We start from the raw sequence: 18,388 nt of genomic DNA, 5'->3' as shown, positions 1-18,388 counted from the left end.
GCCCAACGTATCTGCCTCTGGTTCAGGAACTGTGCCGTGCGCCAGTGCTCTAGGTTCTTGTGGTCCGTGCAAACCTGCACCGTGTGCTTGGCGCCGATCAGAAAGTGCCTCCACGCCTTGAACGCTGCATGAATGGCCAGCAACTCCCTGTCCCATATGGTGTAGTTCTGCTCGGACTTGCTGAGCTTCCTGGAGTAAAACGCTCCCGGTCGCCACACCCCTTGCGGGTCTTTCTGCAGCAGGACCGCCCCCACGGCTCTGTCCGAGGCGTCTGTCTCCACCCTCATCGGCTTGCTGGGGTTGACGTGAAGCAGCTGCTCTTCCGACGCGAAGAGACGCTTGAGTGCCTGAAAGGACTGTTCCGCCTGCTCTGTCCAAATGAACTTCTTTTTCTTGGAGCTAAGCGTGTCAGTGATGGCCGCCGTCTGCATAGCGAAGCCCTTGATAAACTTGCGATAGAAGTTCGCAAAGCCGACAAACCGTTGGACCTCCTTCCGGTTGCGCGGGCTCTTCCAATCCAACACCGCTTGAACCTTGGCGCTGTCCATGGCGAGCCCCGTGTCAGACAGCTTGTAGCCCAGAAAATCCACCTCCGTCACGTCAAATTGGCACTTCTCCAGCTTGGCGTAGAGCCTATGTTGCTTTAGCCTGTTCAGCACTTCCTTGACGTGTTTGTCATGCTCCTGTTGCGACCCCGAAAAGATCAGGATGTCATCTAAGAAACAGACGCACGTCTTGTAGAGAAGTCCCGCCAACACGTGATGCATGAATGCTTGAAAAACGTGGGCGCCATTTTGCAATCCAAACGGCATAACTCTATATTCGTAGGTCCCCAGTGGCGTGAACATGGCTGTTTTCCACTCATCTCCCTCCCGCATGCGAATGGGGTTGTACGCCCCTCGCAGGTCCAACTTGGTGAACACTCTGCCCTTCCGCACCTTTGCGAGGAGGTCGTCAATTCGGGGCATGGGGAAGTCCGATGGCTTAGTCACACTGTTCAAGATCCTGTAATCCACTACAAGTCTCTTTTGGGGCGTATCCCGCTTCTTAACGAAGAACACCGGACTGCCTCCCGCTGCCTCGGACTCCCGGATGAAACCGCGCTCCAAATTATGATCTATGAACTCCTTGAGTTCTTGCAGTTCGTCCTCTGACATGGAATACAGTCTCCCCTTAGGCAGCGCCGCCCCTGGCAGCAGGTCAATCTTGCAGTCATATGGCCTGTGAGGTGGTAGCCGGTCTGCCTCCTTCTCGCAGAAAACTTCCAAAAATTCTGCGTACTTGTGGGGAATCGCTTGCAGCGTGCCTAGCAGCAGCTGTGACTCCTCTTCCTCTCCTTCCTGCCTGGGCACGATGCAGTGTTCAGCACAAAAAGAAGAGCCGAAGGTCAGCTGCCTCTGGTACCAAGCCAGCGTTGGGCTGTGCTTGTCCAGCCAACTCATGCCCAACACAATGGGCGTGTCGGATAATTGAGTGACGTTGAAGCTGATGACTTCTTTGTGATTCCCAAGTCGCATCACCATTGGTGGCGTTTGCTGCACCACTTGCCCCCCTAGCAGCTCCCTGCCGTCCACCGTGACAACCTGCAGGGGCAGTGTGGCCGGCAGCAACTGTATAGCATGCTTGTTGACAAAGTCCTGCCCTATAAAGTCCGCATTGCTGCCTGAGTCAATGGTGATTGGCACGTCCATGGTGATGCCATTGGGCAGCTGGAGCGATGCGGTGAGCCTCACCACTGGTTTGGGCGGGAGGGGGTTCACGGGCTGTAAAATCTCTGGGGACTGCATCATTAACACGTCTGGCTGGGCCCCAGTGCCTCTTCCTCCAGCCAGACTGCGTCGTTTCCCTGCTGTGGTCCTCCTTGCTGCGTTGCTGCAGTCACCATTGCTGAGGCTGCAGTGAGCTTGTTGAGCCTCTGGGGACACTCTTTCGCCATATGCCCTGGCTCCTCACAGACGTAACACTTCCTGTTCCCTCTAGGAGGCTTCGCTTTCACTGCTGCTGGTGCTAGGGCTCTGGTTGCTGACTGAGCCCTGGCACCTCCAACCTCCATAGGTTCAGCTCCTCCTCCTGGCGGAGGCGTGGATTGCGTACGCGCTGCTTCTCTGGGAAAGAAGGAGGAGCCCCTGGCTGTTTCGCGCCCTCCACGCCCTTCGTCCCTGCTCCACGGACGTCCTTCCAGTCGCACCCCCACTGCCAGCGCCCTCTGCACGACCTCCTGGGTGGTTCGGGGTCTCTCCCCCCTCGCAATTTCATCTTTCACAGAGCTGTGTAATCCCTCCCAGAACAGGTCTCTTACAGGAGTCGAATCTCTGTCCCATTCTAGGGCACTGGCCAAGGCGAAAAAGCGGGCATGGTACTGCCGTACGCTGGCCCTTCCCTGTTTCAGTCCATGAATCTGTTGCCTAGCAAGATCCACGTCAATGCTTGATAAAAAACACGCATCCATCGCTTTAATAAAGGCATTCGCATTTTGGAGCGCCGGATCGTTATCCCTCCACAAATTGCGCAGCCATGCTCTGGCATCCCCATGCAAATAAGACATGATGAATCCCACTTTCTCTTGCTCATCTCTAAAATCTTTACTCAGCAGTTGCAGTGCACACAGTACGTCTGCTCTAAAATTGGGATACTGTTGCAGGTTCCCATCGAAGTGAGAGACCAGACCGCCTGTGCGTCTCCCCAACCCAATCCCCTCTGGTTTGGGTGTCTGTTGCCCTTGCTTCGTAAGCACTTCCAACCTGACCTGGAGATCCCTGTAGGCGGCAGCTGCGTCCTCCTCTCTCTTCCTGGATGCGAGAGCCTCGGCATTCAGCTGTGACACTGCTTCTCTGAGTTCCGCTATCTGCTGTTCAGCCGTCATGTCGGCTGCCGTTCGTGAGCTCGCTAGTAGGCACCTGCTTCTCTCCTCTCCTCGAGGCTGTAGATGCCCACAATTCTGGAGACGGAGCTTACTGTCAGGGTTGCTTCAAGATCCCAGCTCACAGAGGATCACGCTAGCCAACGGTCATTAAGTAAAAGTCTTTATTGAGTTACAGTTTCCATTCTCAAGCTGCTGCGTGCAACTCTACGTCTAGTAGCTAGACCGGCGAAGCTCCGTCTGAATCTCCGCCCCTCGTACACCAACTTAATATCCTAGCCCTGCTCCACCTTTTCCGCCTGACTGTTCTTCTCTGGGTCCCTCTGCCCCCCTGGGTCTCTTCCTTCCGGGATTCTTCTGACGCTGACCCCCCGGACCCTCCTGTCTCCTTGCGCCGGGCTTTAGGACCTGGCTCCCTTTCCGGGCTGCCTACTGCGCCGCCTTCCTGTGCATTTGAACTTGGCGCGCGCGCCCAACCTTCCACCTTCCGTCTAACCGTCTCTTCGCTCCCAGATGGAGGTGTGGCCACCCCTGACTCGTGCCCTCCCTCCTGTTGTGAGCTGCCAGCGCTTGCCCTCTGGCTCCCTTCCTCTTCTCTGTTCTCTGGCGGTGACGCTGGTCCCGATCTCCAACTGCTCTCCTCTGAGTCCCCTCTGGCTCTATCTTCCTGGGGTGCCCCCCTAAACTCCCCCCTTGCCCTGGCCACTGGTGCTCCTTTCTGTGAATCCTCCGATTCACTGGAAAGGCTCGGAGATCTCGGGTCGTCGTCATCGCTCATCTTTTCTTCTGCCTCCTCCCCTTCGCTCTCTGTTTCCTCCCTTGCCCTTGCCTCTGCTCCTGAACCCCTGACAATACGTGTTTTGGTTCCATCTCAATAGAAACAAGACGAAGAAGCTGGGATTTTTTCATTGGGTGTTCATTCACCAACAAATAGCAAAGCAAAGTGTAGTAAGCTAAAACAGAGCAAAACAGGTTGTTTTGCGTTCCAGCTACATCGAAACAAGAATCTTGGATGTCGCTTATTTCAAGTTGTGTTCTTTGGTGTTAATGCAACATTAACCCAGAAATCGCAAAGTGTATGTAATGAGACCCAAATGACAAAACACCGTCTTTTCGCTACCATATGCGCATGAAGAAGACGAATAAGCTTTGATTGCGCTTACTTGCAATTGTTGCTTTTTGGATTAGAATGCACATTCACCCAAAAACCACGCAGTGAAATGTTTGTTATCAGCCCAAATTAAGCATACGTGTCAGAGTTGCTTCAAGATCCTAGCTCACAGAGGATCACGCTAGCCAACGGTCATTAAGTAAAAGTCTTTATTGAGTTACAGTTTCCATTCTCAAGCTGCTGCGTGCAACTCTACGTCTAGTAGCTAGATCGGCGAAGCTCCGTCTGAATCTCCGCCCCTTGTACACCAACTTAATATCCTAGCCCTGCTCCACCTTTCCCGCCTGACTGTTCTTCTCTGGGTCCCTCTGCCCCCCTGGGTCTCTTCCTTCCGGGATTCTTCTGACGCTGACCCCCCGGACCCTCCTGTCTCCTTGCGCCGGGCTTTAGGACCTGGCTCCCTTTCCGGGCTGCCTACTGCGCCGCCTTCCTGTGCATTTGAACTTGGCGCGCGCGCCCAACCTTCCACCTTCCGTCTAACCGTCTCTTCGCTCCCAGATGGAGGTGTGGCCACCCCTGACTCGTGCCCTCCCTCCTGTTGTGAGCTGCCAGCGCTTGCCCCCTGGCTCCCTTCCTCTTCCCTGTTCTCTGGCGGTGACGCTGGTCCCGATCTCCAACTGCTCTCCTCTGAGTCCCCTCTGGCTCTATCTTCCTGGGGTGCCCCCCTAAACTCCCCCCTTGCCTTGGCTACTGGTGCTCCTTTCTGTGAATCCTCCGATTCACTGGAAAGACTCGGAGATCTCGGGTCGTCGTCATCACTCATCTTTTCTTCTGCCTCCTCCCCTTCGCTCTCTGTTTCCTCCCTTGCCCTTGCCTCTGCTCCTGAACCCCTGACAGTATGTAATGAGACCCAAATGACAAAACACCGTCTTTTCGCTACCATATGCGCAGAAAGAAGACGAATAAGCTTTGATTGCGCTTACTTGCAATTGTTGCTTTTCGGATTCGAATGCACATTCACCCAAAAATCACGCAGAGAAATGTTTGTTATCAGCCCAAATTAAGCATACGTGTTTTGGTTCCATCTCAATAGAAACAAGACGAAGAAGTTGGGATTTTTTCATTGGGTGTTCATTCACCAACAAATAGCAAAGCAAAAGTGTAGTAAGCTAAAACAGAGCAAAACAGGTTGTTTTGCGTTCCAGCTACATCGAAACAAGAATCTTGGATGTCGCTTATTTCAAGTTGTGTTCTTTGGTGTTAATGCAACATTAACCCAGAAATCGCAAACTGTATGTAATGAGACCCAAATGACAAAACACCGTCTTTTCGCTACCATATGCGCAGAAAGAAGACGAATAAGCTTTGATTGCGCTTACTTGCAATTGTTGCTTTTCAGATTCGAATGCACATTCACCCAAAAATCACGCAGTGTAATGTTTGTTATCAGCCCAAATTAAGCATACGTGTTTTAGTTCCATCTCAATAGAAACAAGACGAAGCTGGGATTTTTTCATTGGGTGTTCATTCACCAACAAATAGCAAAGCAAAGTGTAGTAAGCTAAAACAGAGCAAAACAGGTTGTTTTGCGTTCCAGCTACATCGAAACAAGAATCTTGGATGTTGCTTATTTCAAGTTGTGTTCTTTGGTGTTAATGCAACATTAACCCAGAAATCGCAAAGTGTATGTGTCAGAGACTGCCTCCCGGTCTCAGCTCACAGAAGACCAACGCTAGCCCTTAGAACTGTACAGAAGTCTTTATTGGCATTTAGTTTCCATTTCCAAACACTAGCGTGCGTCTCTACGTCTAAACCCTAGACCAGCGAAGCCTCGTCTGAGTCTCCGCCCCCTGTACACCAGCTTAAGACTCTAGCCTTACTCCACCTTCTACGTTTCTCCTTCCTCCTCTGGGTCCTACTACCCCCCTGGGTGCCTTCTTTCCGGGATGCCTCGGAAGCGGACCCTTCGGACTCCTCCCCTTCTCTCCGGCGGGCTTTGGGACCCGGCTCTCTCTCCGGACTGCCCATTGCGCCCCCCTCCTGTACTTTTGAACTTGGCGCGCGCGCGCTGCCCCTGACCTTCCTTTTGACCGTTACCTCGCTCTCTGATGCAGGCGTGGCTAACCCTGACTCATGTCCTTCCGCTGACGGAAGGCTGCCTGCTGCCGATGTTTGGGACTCCTCCCCCTTACTGCTCTCCGGTGGGAAAGTTGGTCCCGATTTCCAGCTGCTGCTCTCTGAGTCCCCTCTGGCCCCTCCTTCCTGGGGTGTTCCCTCTGGCAACCCCCTGGCTCTGACCACTGGGGCCCCTTTCTGTGAATCCTCTGATTCACTGGAGAGACTTAGAGACCTCGGATGGCTACCCTCGCTGACTTCTCCCTCAGATTCCTCTCCCTCGGTCTCTACTTCCTCCCTCTCCTGTCCCTCTGCTCCTGAACCCCTGACATCCATCCCCCCCTCGAAGCCCCCCCTTCCCCCCTCCCCTCCTTCCGGTGCGGGTACTGGGTGCTCCGTCGTCGCGGGGGTACTTGCCGGATACAGTTCATCCCCCATGTACTCGTCAACGTCGCTCTCCTCTGCTTCCATCTCTCTGTCTTCATGCTCGAACCCCACGTTGTCCCCCAACACGTCCATGTCCGTCTCGCCCCTCTCCCCCTCGTCGGGTGGTCCCATCCAAGGACCCCTCAGCCACTTCCTGCGCCACTGCTCCTCTGGTTGATCGTCCCACCAATACGAGTGGTCTGAGGCAGACCCCGGTGGCGAACCCACCTGAGAGCTGGGGACTGGTGCCTGTTCCTCGTCCGAGTCGAACCCCAGGAATGTGCTGGCTGAAAGAGTGGGTGTGAAAAGCCAGTCATCGAAATACTCTGCTGGCATGGGCCTGTGCGGGAAGAGGGCATGAAACTCCTCTTTGAGCAGCGGTTCCTCCAAGGCATAGTCCGGTACCCAGCTGTTGGCACTGGCCGGGGCACCCTCTCTGGCTAGGAAATATTCTACTCCCTCTTCCCCCCATCTGGAGTCCAAAATCTCTGTGACCTCATTGATGTGTCCCTTCCTAGGCGGCCCCCTCACTCTGGGCCCTTCACTGCTCTGGTCTGGTGCTGTGTCTGGCTCCTGAAACCTATGAGGTGCTTTGTAGGGCGTGAGCACCGATCTATGGAACACCGGATGCATTCTGGAACCCTCCGGAAGAGCCAACCGGAAGGCCACTGGATTGACCTGCGCCTGTACTTGGTAAGGTCCTAGCTGCTTATGTCCTAGCTTCTTCTTAGCTAATGATCTGGTCGGCACTGCTTGCGCTGCTAGCCAGACCCAGTCACCCACCTGTATGTCTTCCCCAACTCTTCTGTGTCTGTCGGCCTGCACCTTGTATGCGTGCTTTGCTAGTTCTAGCTGCCTCCTGAGCTGTTCGTGGACTTCCTGCAACTCTGACGCTAAGGCTTCCGCTGCCTGTGGCTCCCCCTCCCCCACTCTCTCTAAACCCGGGAAGGTTCTGGGATGCCTCCCGTTGTTGGCGAAGAACGGCGTCACCCCCGTCGACACGTGCTTCGTATTGTTGTAAGCGAACTCGGCGAGCGGCAGGTAGTCCACCCATGTCGTGGGCTGCTGGTTGGCGTAGCATCTTAGGTACTGCTGCATGACGGCGTTGACCCTCTCCGCTTGTCCGTTGGTCTGCGGGTGTCTCGCCGACGCCAAATTGACTTTGACGTTCAGAATGCCCATCAGCTTCTGCCAGAAGTTCGAGATGAACTGTCGCCCCCGGTCGGAAAGAATAGACCGTGGCAGACCGTGGACCTTGAACACGTGGTCTATGAACAGTTTGGCGGTCTGCTCTGCCGTGGCTACCTTCGCACACGGAATGAAGTGTGCCATCTTAGTAAACATGTCCACCACCACTAGCACTGCTGTCTTTCCCCTCGAGCTGGGCAGATCCGTGACGAAGTCCAGGGCCACCCTCTCCCACGGTTCAGACGGTGTCTGCAGCGGTTCCAGCAATCCCGCCGGCGGTCTGTGAACTGACTTGGCCCTTTGGCAGGTGTCACATCTCGAGACGTAATCCGCTACTTCCCCCCGCATCTTGGGCCACCAAAAGTCTCTGGCTACGAGTTCGACAGTCTTTTCTTTGCCAAAGTGCCCTGCGGTGGGAGCGTCGTGTAGCTGCTGCAGGACCCTTGCGCGGAGGTCGTCTCCCGGCACGTAGAGTGCTCCCTTGTGGAGGAGCAACCCATCGCGAATCTGGAACTCCTCGGCCCTCGCTGTGCCCCTGTGCACCTCCTCCATCTTGGCCCGTGCGAAGGGGTCTTCCCGCAGCGCGCGACGTACGGCGTCCAGGTCCACGGTTGCCGACGCGCATGCCCACGCTTCCGGTGCGAAAATGTGCTTGGCCGCCGACGGTGCCGCCTCCTCCAGGTATTGCGGCTTTCTGGACAATGCGTCCGCCATCACGTTGTTGTCGCCTGGGATGTACTCTATCTTGAAGTCGAAGTCCGCGAAGAACTCTGCCCATCTAATGTGTCTCTGGTTGAGGAACCTAGCCGTGCGCCAGTACTCCAGATTCTTGTGGTCCGTGTGGACCTGCACTGTATGTCTGGCTCCGATGAGGAAGTGCCTCCATGCCTTGAATGCTGCATGTATGGCTAGCAACTCCCTGTCCCAGATAGTGTAATTCTGCTCCGACTTGCTGAGCTTCCTCGAGTAGAAGGCGCACGGTCTCCAGTCCCCCTGCTGGTCTTGTTGCAACAGGACAGCTCCCACGGCTCTGTCTGAGGCGTCCGTCTCCACCCTCATGGGTCTGCTGGGATTCACATGCAGCAGCTGCTCTTCGGACGCGAAGAGGCGCTTGAGTTTCTGAAAGGACTGCTCCGCTTGCTCCGTCCAGATGAATTTCTTCTTCTTGGAGCTGAGCGTGTCGGTGATGGCCGCTGTCTGCATGGCAAATCCCTTGATGAACTTGCGGTAAAAGTTGGCAAAGCCGACAAACCGCTGGACTTCCTTCCGATTGCGTGGGCTCTTCCAGTCCAAAACTGCGCGAACCTTGGCGCTGTCCATGGCGAGCCCCTTGTCCGACAACTTGTAGCCCAGGAAATCCACCTCCGTCACGTCGAACTGGCACTTCTCCAGTTTGGCGTACAGCCTGTGCTCCTTCAGTCTCTGCAGAACTTCCCTGACATCCCTCTCGTGCGCCTCTCGCGATTCTGAAAAAATCAGGATGTCGTCCAGGAAGCATACGCACTTCTTGTAAAGGAGCCCCGCCAGCACGTGATGCATAAAAGCTTGGAAAGTGTGAGAGCCATTTTGTAATCCGAAGGGCATAACTCTGTATTCGTAGGTGCCCAGTGGCGTGAACATGGCCGTCTTCCACTCGTCTCCGTCGCGCATGCGAATCAGGTTGTACGCGCCACGTAGATCCAGCTTGGTGAAAACGCGTCCTTTCCGCACCGTCGCGAGCAAGTCGTCTATCTTGGGCATGGGGAAAGCTGAGGGCTTGGTTTTCGAATTCAAGATTCTGAAGTCCACCACCAGTCTTTTTTGGGGCGTATCCCGCTTCTTCACAAAGAATACGGGACTGCCTCCCACCGCTTTCGACTCCCGGATGAACCCACGCTTCAAATTGTGATCTATGAACTCCCTGAGTTCCTGCAGTTCATCCTCAGACATGGAGTACAGTTTCCCAGTTGGCAGCGTCGCCCCCGGCAGGAGGTCAATCTTGCAATCATAGGGTCTGTGAGGGGGTAGCTTGTCCGCCTCCTTCTCGCAGAATACCTCCAAAAACTCCGCATACTTGTGGGGTACTGCTTGCAGCGTGCCCAACTGCAACTGCGGGTCCTCCTCTTCCCCTTCCGGGCTGGGTATAATGCAGTGTTCTGCACAGTAGGAGGAGCCAAAAGTCAGGTGGCGCTGGTACCACGCCAATGCTGGGCTGTGCCTGTGCAGCCAACTCATGCCTAATACTATAGGCGTGTCGGACAGCTGGGTGACATTGAAACTGATGACTTCCCGGTGATTCCCAATTTGCATCACCATAGGCGGCGTCTGCTGCACCACCTGCCCCCCTAGCAGTTCCCTGCCATCCACCGTGACAACCTTCAGGGGCAGTGTGGCTGGCAGTAATGCTACGTTGTGTTGTTGAATGAACTCCAATCCTATAAAGTCTGCGTTACTGCCAGAGTCAATTGTAATAGGCACTTCTAAGGTGAGTCCATTGGGCAGCTGGAGCGATGCGGTGAGCTGCACCACTGGCTTGGGCGGGAGGGGGTCTGTGGGCTGCAAAATCTCTGGGGACTTCCTCACTGACTCGTCTGGCTGGGCCCCAGTGCCTCCTCTTCCAGCCAGACCTGGTCGTTTCCCTGCTGTGGTGCTCTCTGCTGAGTTGTTTCCAATACTGTCACTGAAGCTGCAGTGTGCTTGAAACTCCTCTGGGGACACTCTTTCGCCATGTGCTCTGCACTCTCACATATATAACACTTCCTGTTCCTTCTAGGCAGCTTCGATTTTACTGCTCCCGGCGTTAAGGCTCTGGTAGCTGAGTGAGCCCTAGCACCGCCAATCTCCATCTGCTCCTCGCCCCCTCCCTGTGGAGGCGTGGACTGCGCACGCGCTGCCTCTCTGGGCAAGAGGGAGGGCACTCTCGCTGGTGAACGTCCCCAACGCCCTTCTTCTTTGCTCCACGGACGTTCTTCCTGCCTCACCCCAATAGACAACGCTCTTTCAACCACTTGCTGAGTGGTGGTGGGTCTCTCTCCCCTTGCCATCTCATCCTTGATCTGTGCATTCAGACCCTCCCAAAAAAGGTCTCTAACCGGCGGAGAATCCTTATCCCAATTCAGCGCGTTGACCAATGCAAAAAACCGGGAATGATACTGCCTTACGCTGGCTTTCCCTTGTCTTAGCCCAAATATGTCCCTCCGGGCAATGTCCAGGTCTATTTTGGATAAGAAACAGGAGTCCATCGCCTTAATGAACGCATCTGCGCTTTGGAGCGCTGGATCCTTATCTCTCCACAGGTTGCGCAGCCATGATTTCGCGTCCCCATGCAAATGAGACAAAATAAACCCCACTTTTTCCCGCTCATCTCTAAAGTCTCTTTCCAGCAGCTGCAGCGCAAACAGCACATCTGCTCGGAAATTGGGGTACTGCTGCAAATTCCCATCAAAATGAGATACAATGCTGCCTCCTCTCTTCCCCAAACCGATCCCCTCGGACCTGGGTGCTGGGATCCCCTGCTTTACAAGCCCTTCCAACCTGGCTTGAAGATCTCTGCATGCAGCTGCCGCTTCTTCCTCTCTCTTCCTGGATGCGATTATTTCAGCGTTGAGTAGTGTCACCGCTTCTTGCAGGGAAGCTATTTTCTGTTCTGTAGTCATCTTGCCTGACTCTTGTGAGCTCGCAAGGCACCAGTCTTCCACCCTCCCTGCCTCGCTTCCTTAGCGATGCTTGAGGCGAAGAAAACCGCTGATAACAGTGAGACGAGGCTTACTGTCAGAGACTGCCTCCCGGTCTCAGCTCACAGAAGACCAACGCTAGCCCTTAGAACTGTACAGAAGTCTTTATTGGCATTTAGTTTCCATTTCCAAACACTAGCGTGCGTCTCTACGTCTAAACCCTAGACCAGCGAAGCCTCGTCTGAGTCTCCGCCCCCTGTACACCAGCTTAAGACTCTAGCCTTACTCCACCTTCTACGTTTCTCCTTCCTCCTCTGGGTCCTACTACCCCCCTGGGTGCCTTCTTTCCGGGATGCCTCGGAAGCGGACCCTTCGGACTCCTCCCCTTCTCTCCGGCGGGCTTTGGGACCCGGCTCTCTCTCCGGACTGCCCATTGCGCCCCCCTCCTGTACTTTTGAACTTGGCGCGCGCGCGCTGCCCCTGACCTTCCTTTTGACCGTTACCTCGCTCTCTGATGCAGGCGTGGCTAACCCTGACTCATGTCCTTCCGCTGACGGAAGGCTGCCTGCTGCCGATGTTTGGGACTCCTCCCCCTTACTGCTCTCCGGTGGGAAAGTTGGTCCCGATTTCCAGCTGCTGCTCTCTGAGTCCCCTCTGGCCCCTCCTTCCTGGGGTGTTCCCTCTGGCAACCCCCTGGCTCTGACCACTGGGGCCCCTTTCTGTGAATCCTCTGATTCACTGGAGAGACTTAGAGACCTCGGATGGCTACCCTCGCTGACTTCTCCCTCAGATTCCTCTCCCTCGGTCTCTACTTCCTCCCTCTCCTGTCCCTCTGCTCCTGAACCCCTGACAGTATGTAATGAGACCCAAATGACAAAACACCGTCTTTTCGCTACCATATGCGCAGAAAGAAGACGAATAAGCTTTGATTGCGCTTACTTCCAATTGTTGCTTTTTGGATTAGAATGCACATTCACCCAAAAATCACGCAGTGTAATGTTTGTTATCAGCCCAAATTAAGCATACGTGTTTTAGTTCCATCTCAATAGAAACAAGACGAAGAAGCTGGGATTTTTTCATTGGGTGTTCATTCACCAACAAATAGCAAAGCAAAGTGTAGTAAGCTAAAACAGAGCAAAACAGGTTGTTTTGCGTTCCAGCTACATCGAAACAAGAATCTTGGATGTCGCTTATTTCAAGTTGTGTTCTTTGGTGTTAATGCAACATTAACCCAGATATCGCAAAGTGTATGTAATGAGACCCAAATGACAAAACACCGTCTTTTCGCTACCATATGCGCAGAAAGAAGACGAATAAGCTTTGATTGCGCTTACTTCCAATTGTTGCTTTTTGGATTAGAATGCACATTCACCCAAAAACCACGCAGTGAAATGTTTGTTATCAGCCCAAATTAAGCATACGTGTTTTGGTTCTATCTCAACAGAAACAAGACGAAGAAGCTGGGATTTTTTCATTGGGTGTTCATTCACCAACAAATAGCAAAGCAAAGGGTAGTAAGCTAAAACAGAGCAAAACAGGTTGTTTTGCGTTCCAGCTACATCGAAACAAGAATCTTGGATGTCGCTTATTTCAAGTTGTGTTCTTTGGTGTTAATGCAACATTAACCCAGAAATCGCAAAGTGTATGTAATGAGACCCAAATGACAAAACACCGTCTTTTCGCTACCATATGCGCATGAAGAAGACGAATAAGCTTTGATTGCGCTTACTTGCAATTGTTGCTTTTTGGATTAGAATGCACATTCACCCAAAAACCACGCAGTGAAATGTTTGTTATCAGCCCAAATTAAGCATACGTGTTTTGGTTCTATCTCAACAGAAACAAGACGAAGAAGCTGGGATTTTTTCATTGGGTGTTCATTCACCAACAAATAGCAAAGCAAAGTGTAGTAAGCTAAAACAGAGCAAAACAGGTTGTTTTGCGTTCCAGCTACATCGAAACAAGAATCTTGGATGTCGCTTATTTCAAGTTGTGTTCTTTGGTGTTAATGCAACATTAACCCAGAAATCGCAAAGTGTATGTAATGAGACCCAAATGACAAAACACCGTCTTTTCGCTACCATATACGCAGAAAGAAGACGAATAAGCTTTGATTGCGCTTACTTGCAATTGTTGCTTTTCGGATTCGAATGCACATTCACCCAAAAATCACGCAGAGAAATGTTTGTTATCAGCCCAAATTAAGCATACGTGTTTTGGTTCCATCTCAATAGAAACAAGACGAAGAAGCTGGGATTTTTTCATTGGGTGTTCATTCACCAACAAATAGCAAAGCAAAAGTGTAGTAAGCTAAAAGAGCAAAACAGGTTGTTTTGCGTTCCAGCTACATCGAAACAAGAATCTTGGATGTCGCTTATTTCAAGTTGTGTTCTTTGGTGTTAATGCAACATTAACCCAGAAATCGCAAAGTGTATGTAATGAGACCCAAATGACAAAACACCGTCTTTTCGCTACCATATGCGCAGAAAGAAGACGAATAAGCTTTGATTGCGCTTACTTGCAATTGTTGCTTTTCAGATTCGAATGCACATTCACCCAAAAATCACGCAGTGTAATGTTTGTTATCAGCCCAAATTAAGCATACGTGTTTTAGTTCCATCTCAATAGAAACAAGACGAAGAAGCTGGGATTTTTTCATTGGGTTTTCATTCACCAACAAATAGCAAAGCAAAGTGTAGTAAGCTAAAACAGAGCAAAACAGGTTGTTTTGCGTTCCAGCTACATCGAAACAAGAATCTTGGATGTCGCTTATTTCAAGTTGTGTTCTTTGGTGTTAATGCAACATTAACCCAGAAATCGCAAAGTGTATGTAATGAGACCCAAATAACAAAACACCGTCATTTCGCTACCATATGCGCAGAAAGAAGACGAATAAGCTTTGATTGCGCTTACTTGCAATTGTTGCTTTTCGGATTCGAATGCACATTCACCCAAAAATCACGCAGAGAAATGTTTGTTATCAGCCCAAATTAAGCATACGTGTTTTGGTTCCATCTCAATAGAAACAAGACGAAGAAGCTGGGATTTTTTCATTGGGTGTTCATTCACCAACAAATAGCAAAGCAAAGTGTAGTAAGGTAAAACAGAGCAAAACAGGTTGTATTGCGTTCCAGCTACATCGAAACAAGAATCTTGGATGTCGCTTATTTCAAGTTGTGTTCTTTGGTGTTAATGCAACATTAACCCAGAAATCGCAAAGTGTATGTGTCAGAGACTGCCTCCCGGTCTCAGCTCACAGAAGACCAACGCTAGCCATTAGAACTGTACAGAAGTCTTTATTGGCATTTAGTTTCCATTTCCAAACACTAGCGTGCGTCTCTACGTCTAAACCCTAGACCAGCGAAGCCTCGTCTGAGTCTCCGCCCCCTGTACACCAGCTTAAGACTCTAGCCTTACTCCACCTTCTACGTTTCTCCTTCCTCCTCTGGGTCCTACTACCCAGGGTGCCTTCTTTCCGGGATGCCTCGGAAGCGGACCCTTCGGACTCCTCCCCTTCTCTCCGGCGGGCTTTGGGACCCGGCTCTCTCTCCGGACTGCCCATTGCGCCCCCCTCCTGTACATTTGAACTTGGCGCGCGCGCGCTGCCCCTGACCTTCCTTTTGACCGTTACCTCGCTCTCTGATGCCGGCGTGGCTAACCCTGACTCATGTCCTTCCGCTGACGGAAGGCTGCCTGCTGCCGATGTTTGGGACTCCTCCCCCTTACTGCTCTCCGGTGGGAAAGTTGGTCCCGATTTCCAGCTGCTGCTCTCTGAGTCCCCTCTGGCCCCTCCTTCCTGGGGTGTTCCCTCTGGCAACCCCCTGGCTCTGACCACTGGGGCCCCTTTCTGTGAATCCTCTGATTCACTGGAGAGACTTACAGACCTCGGATGGCTACCCTCGCTGACTTCTCCCTCAGATTCCTCTCCCTCGGTCTCTACTTCCTCCCTCTCCTGTCCCTCTGCTCCTGAACCCCTGACATCCATCCCCCCCTCGAAGCCCCCCCTTCCCCCCTCCCCTCCTTCCGGTGCGGGTACTGGGTGCTCCGTCGTCGCGGGGGTGCTTGCCGGATACAGTTCATCCCCCATGTACTCGTCAACGTCGCTCTCCTCTGCTTCCATCTCTCTGTCTTCATGCTCGAACCCCACGTTGTCCCCCAACACGTCCATGTCCGTCTCGCCCCTCTCCCCCTCTTCGGGTGGTCCCATCCAAGGACCCCTCAGCCACTTCCTGCGCCACTGCTCCTCTGGTTGATCGTCCCACCAATACGAGTGGTCTGAGGCAGACCCCGGTGGCGAACCCACCTGAGAGCTGGGGACTGGTGCCTGTTCCTCGTCCGAGTCGAACCCCAGGAATGTGCTGGCTGAAAGAGTGGGTGTGAAAAGCCAGTCATCGAAATACTCTGCTGGCATGGGCCTGTGCGGGAAGAGGGCATGAAACTCCTCTTTGACAATGCTAGGAAATATTCTACTCCCTCTTCCCCCCATCTGGAGTCCAAAATCTCTGTGACCTCATTGATGTGTCCCTTCCTAGGCGGCCCCCTCACTCTGGGCCCTTCACTGCTCTGGTCTGGTGCTGTGTCTGGCTCCTGAAACCTATGAGGTGCTTTGTAGGGCGTGAGCACCGATCTATGGAATAACGGATGCATTCTGGAACCCTCCGGAAGAGCCAACCGGAAGGCCACTGGATTGACCTGCGCCTGGACTTGGTAAGGTCCTAGCTGCTTATGTCCTAGCTTCTTCTTAGCTAATGATCTGGTCGGCACTGCTTGCGCTGCTAGCCAGACCCAGTCACCCACCTGTATGTCTTCCCCAACTCTTCTGTGTCTGTCGGCCTGCACCTTGTATGCGTGCTTTGCTAGTTCTAGCTGCCTCCTGAGCTGTTCGTGGACTTCCTGCAACTCTGACGCTAAGGCTTCCGCTGCCTGTGGCTCCCCCTCCCCCACTCTCTCTAAACCCGGGAAGGTTCTGGGATGCCTCCCGTTGTTGGCGAAGAACGGCGTCACCCCCGTCGACACGTGCTTCGTATTGTTGTAAGCGAACTCGGCGAGCGGCAGGTAGTCCACCCATGTCGTGGGCTGCTGGTTGGCGTAGCATCTTAGGTACTGCTGCATGACGGCGTTGACCCTCTCCGCTTGTCCGTTGGTCTGCGGGTGTCTCGCCGACGCCAAATTGACTTTGACGTTCAGAATGCCCATCAGCTTCTGCCAGAAGTTCGAGATGAACTGTCGCCCCCGGTCGGAAAGAATAGACCGTGGCAGACCGTGGACCTTGAACACGTGGTCTATGAACAGTTTGGCGGTCTGCTCTGCCGTGGCTACCTTCGCACACGGAATGAAGTGTGCCATCTTAGTAAACATGTCCACCACCACTAGCACTGCTGTCTTTCCCCTCGAGCTGGGCAGATCCGTGACGAAGTCCAGGGCCACCCTCTCCCACGGTTCAGACGGTGTCTGCAGCGGTTCCAGCAATCCCGCCGGCGGTCTGTGAACTGACTTGGCCCTTTGGCAGGTGTCACATCTCGAGACGTAATCCGCTACTTCCCCCCGCATCTTGGGCCACCAAAAGTCTCTGGCTACGAGTTCGACAGTCTTTTCTTTGCCAAAGTGCCCTGCGGTGGGAGCGTCGTGTAGCTGCTGCAGGACCCTTGCGCGGAGGTCGTCTCCCGGCACGTAGAGTGCTCCCTTGTGGAGGAGCAACCCATCGCGAATCTGGAACTCCTCGGCCCTCGCTGTGCCCCTGTGCACCTCCTCCATCTTGGCCCGTGCGAAGGGGTCTTCCCGCAGCGCGCGACGTACGGCGTCCAGGTCCACGGTTGCCGACGCGCATGCCCACGCTTCCGGTGCGAAAATGTGCTTGGCCGCCGACGGTGCCGCCTCCTCCAGGTATTGCGGCTTTCTGGACAATGCGTCCGCCATCACGTTGTTGTCGCCTGGGATGTACTCTATCTTGAAGTCGAAGTCCGCGAAGAACTCTGCCCATCTAATGTGTCTCTGGTTGAGGAACCTAGCCGTGCGCCAGTACTCCAGATTCTTGTGGTCCGTGTGGACCTGCACTGTATGTCTGGCTCCGATGAGGAAGTGCCTCCATGCCTTGAATGCTGCATGTATGGCTAGCAACTCCCTGTCCCAGATAGTGTAATTCTGCTCCGACTTGCTGAGCTTCCTCGAGTAGAAGGCGCACGGTCTCCAGTCCCCCTGCTGGTCTTGTTGCAACAGGACAGCTCCCACGGCTCTGTCTGAGGCGTCCGTCTCCACCCTCATGGGTCTGCTGGGATTCACATGCAGCAGCTGCTCTTCGGACGCGAAGAGGCGCTTGAGTTTCTGAAAGGACTGCTCCGCTTGCTCCGTCCAGATGAATTTATTCTTCTTGGAGCTGAGCGTGTCGGTGATGGCCGCTGTCTGCATGGCAAATCCCTTGATGAACTTGCGGTAAAAGTTGGCAAAGCCGACAAACCGCTGGACTTCCTTCCGATTGCGTGGGCTCTTCCAGTCCAAAACTGCGCGAACCTTGGCGCTGTCCATGGCGAGCCCCTTGTCCGACAACTTGTAGCCCAGGAAATCCACCTCCGTCACGTCGAACTGGCACTTCTCCAGTTTGGCGTACAGCCTGTGCTCCTTCAGTCTCTGCAGAACTTCCCTGACATCCCTCTCGTGCGCCTCTCGCGATTCTGAAAAAATCAGGATGTCGTCCAGGAAGCATACGCACTTCTTGTAAAGGAGCCCCGCCAGCACGTGATGCATAAAAGCTTGGAAAGTGTGAGAGCCATTTTGTAATCCGAAGGGCATAACTCTGTATTCGTAGGTGCCCAGTGGCGTGAACATGGCCGTCTTCCACTCGTCTCCGTCGCGCATGCGAATCAGGTTGTACGCGCCACGTAGATCCAGCTTGGTGAAAACGCGTCCTTTCCGCACCGTCGCGAGCAAGTCGTCTATCTTGGGCATGGGGAAAGCTGAGGGCTTGGTTTTCGAATTCAAGATTCTGAAGTCCACCACCAGTCTTTTTTGGGGCGTATCCCGCTTCTTCACAAAGAATAC

Source organism: Podarcis muralis, chromosome 17, assembly GCF_964188315.1.
Source record: "Podarcis muralis chromosome 17, rPodMur119.hap1.1, whole genome shotgun sequence".
Classification (NCBI taxonomy): domain Eukaryota; kingdom Metazoa; phylum Chordata; class Lepidosauria; order Squamata; family Lacertidae; genus Podarcis; species Podarcis muralis.
This window is presented reverse-complemented; position numbering follows the sequence as displayed.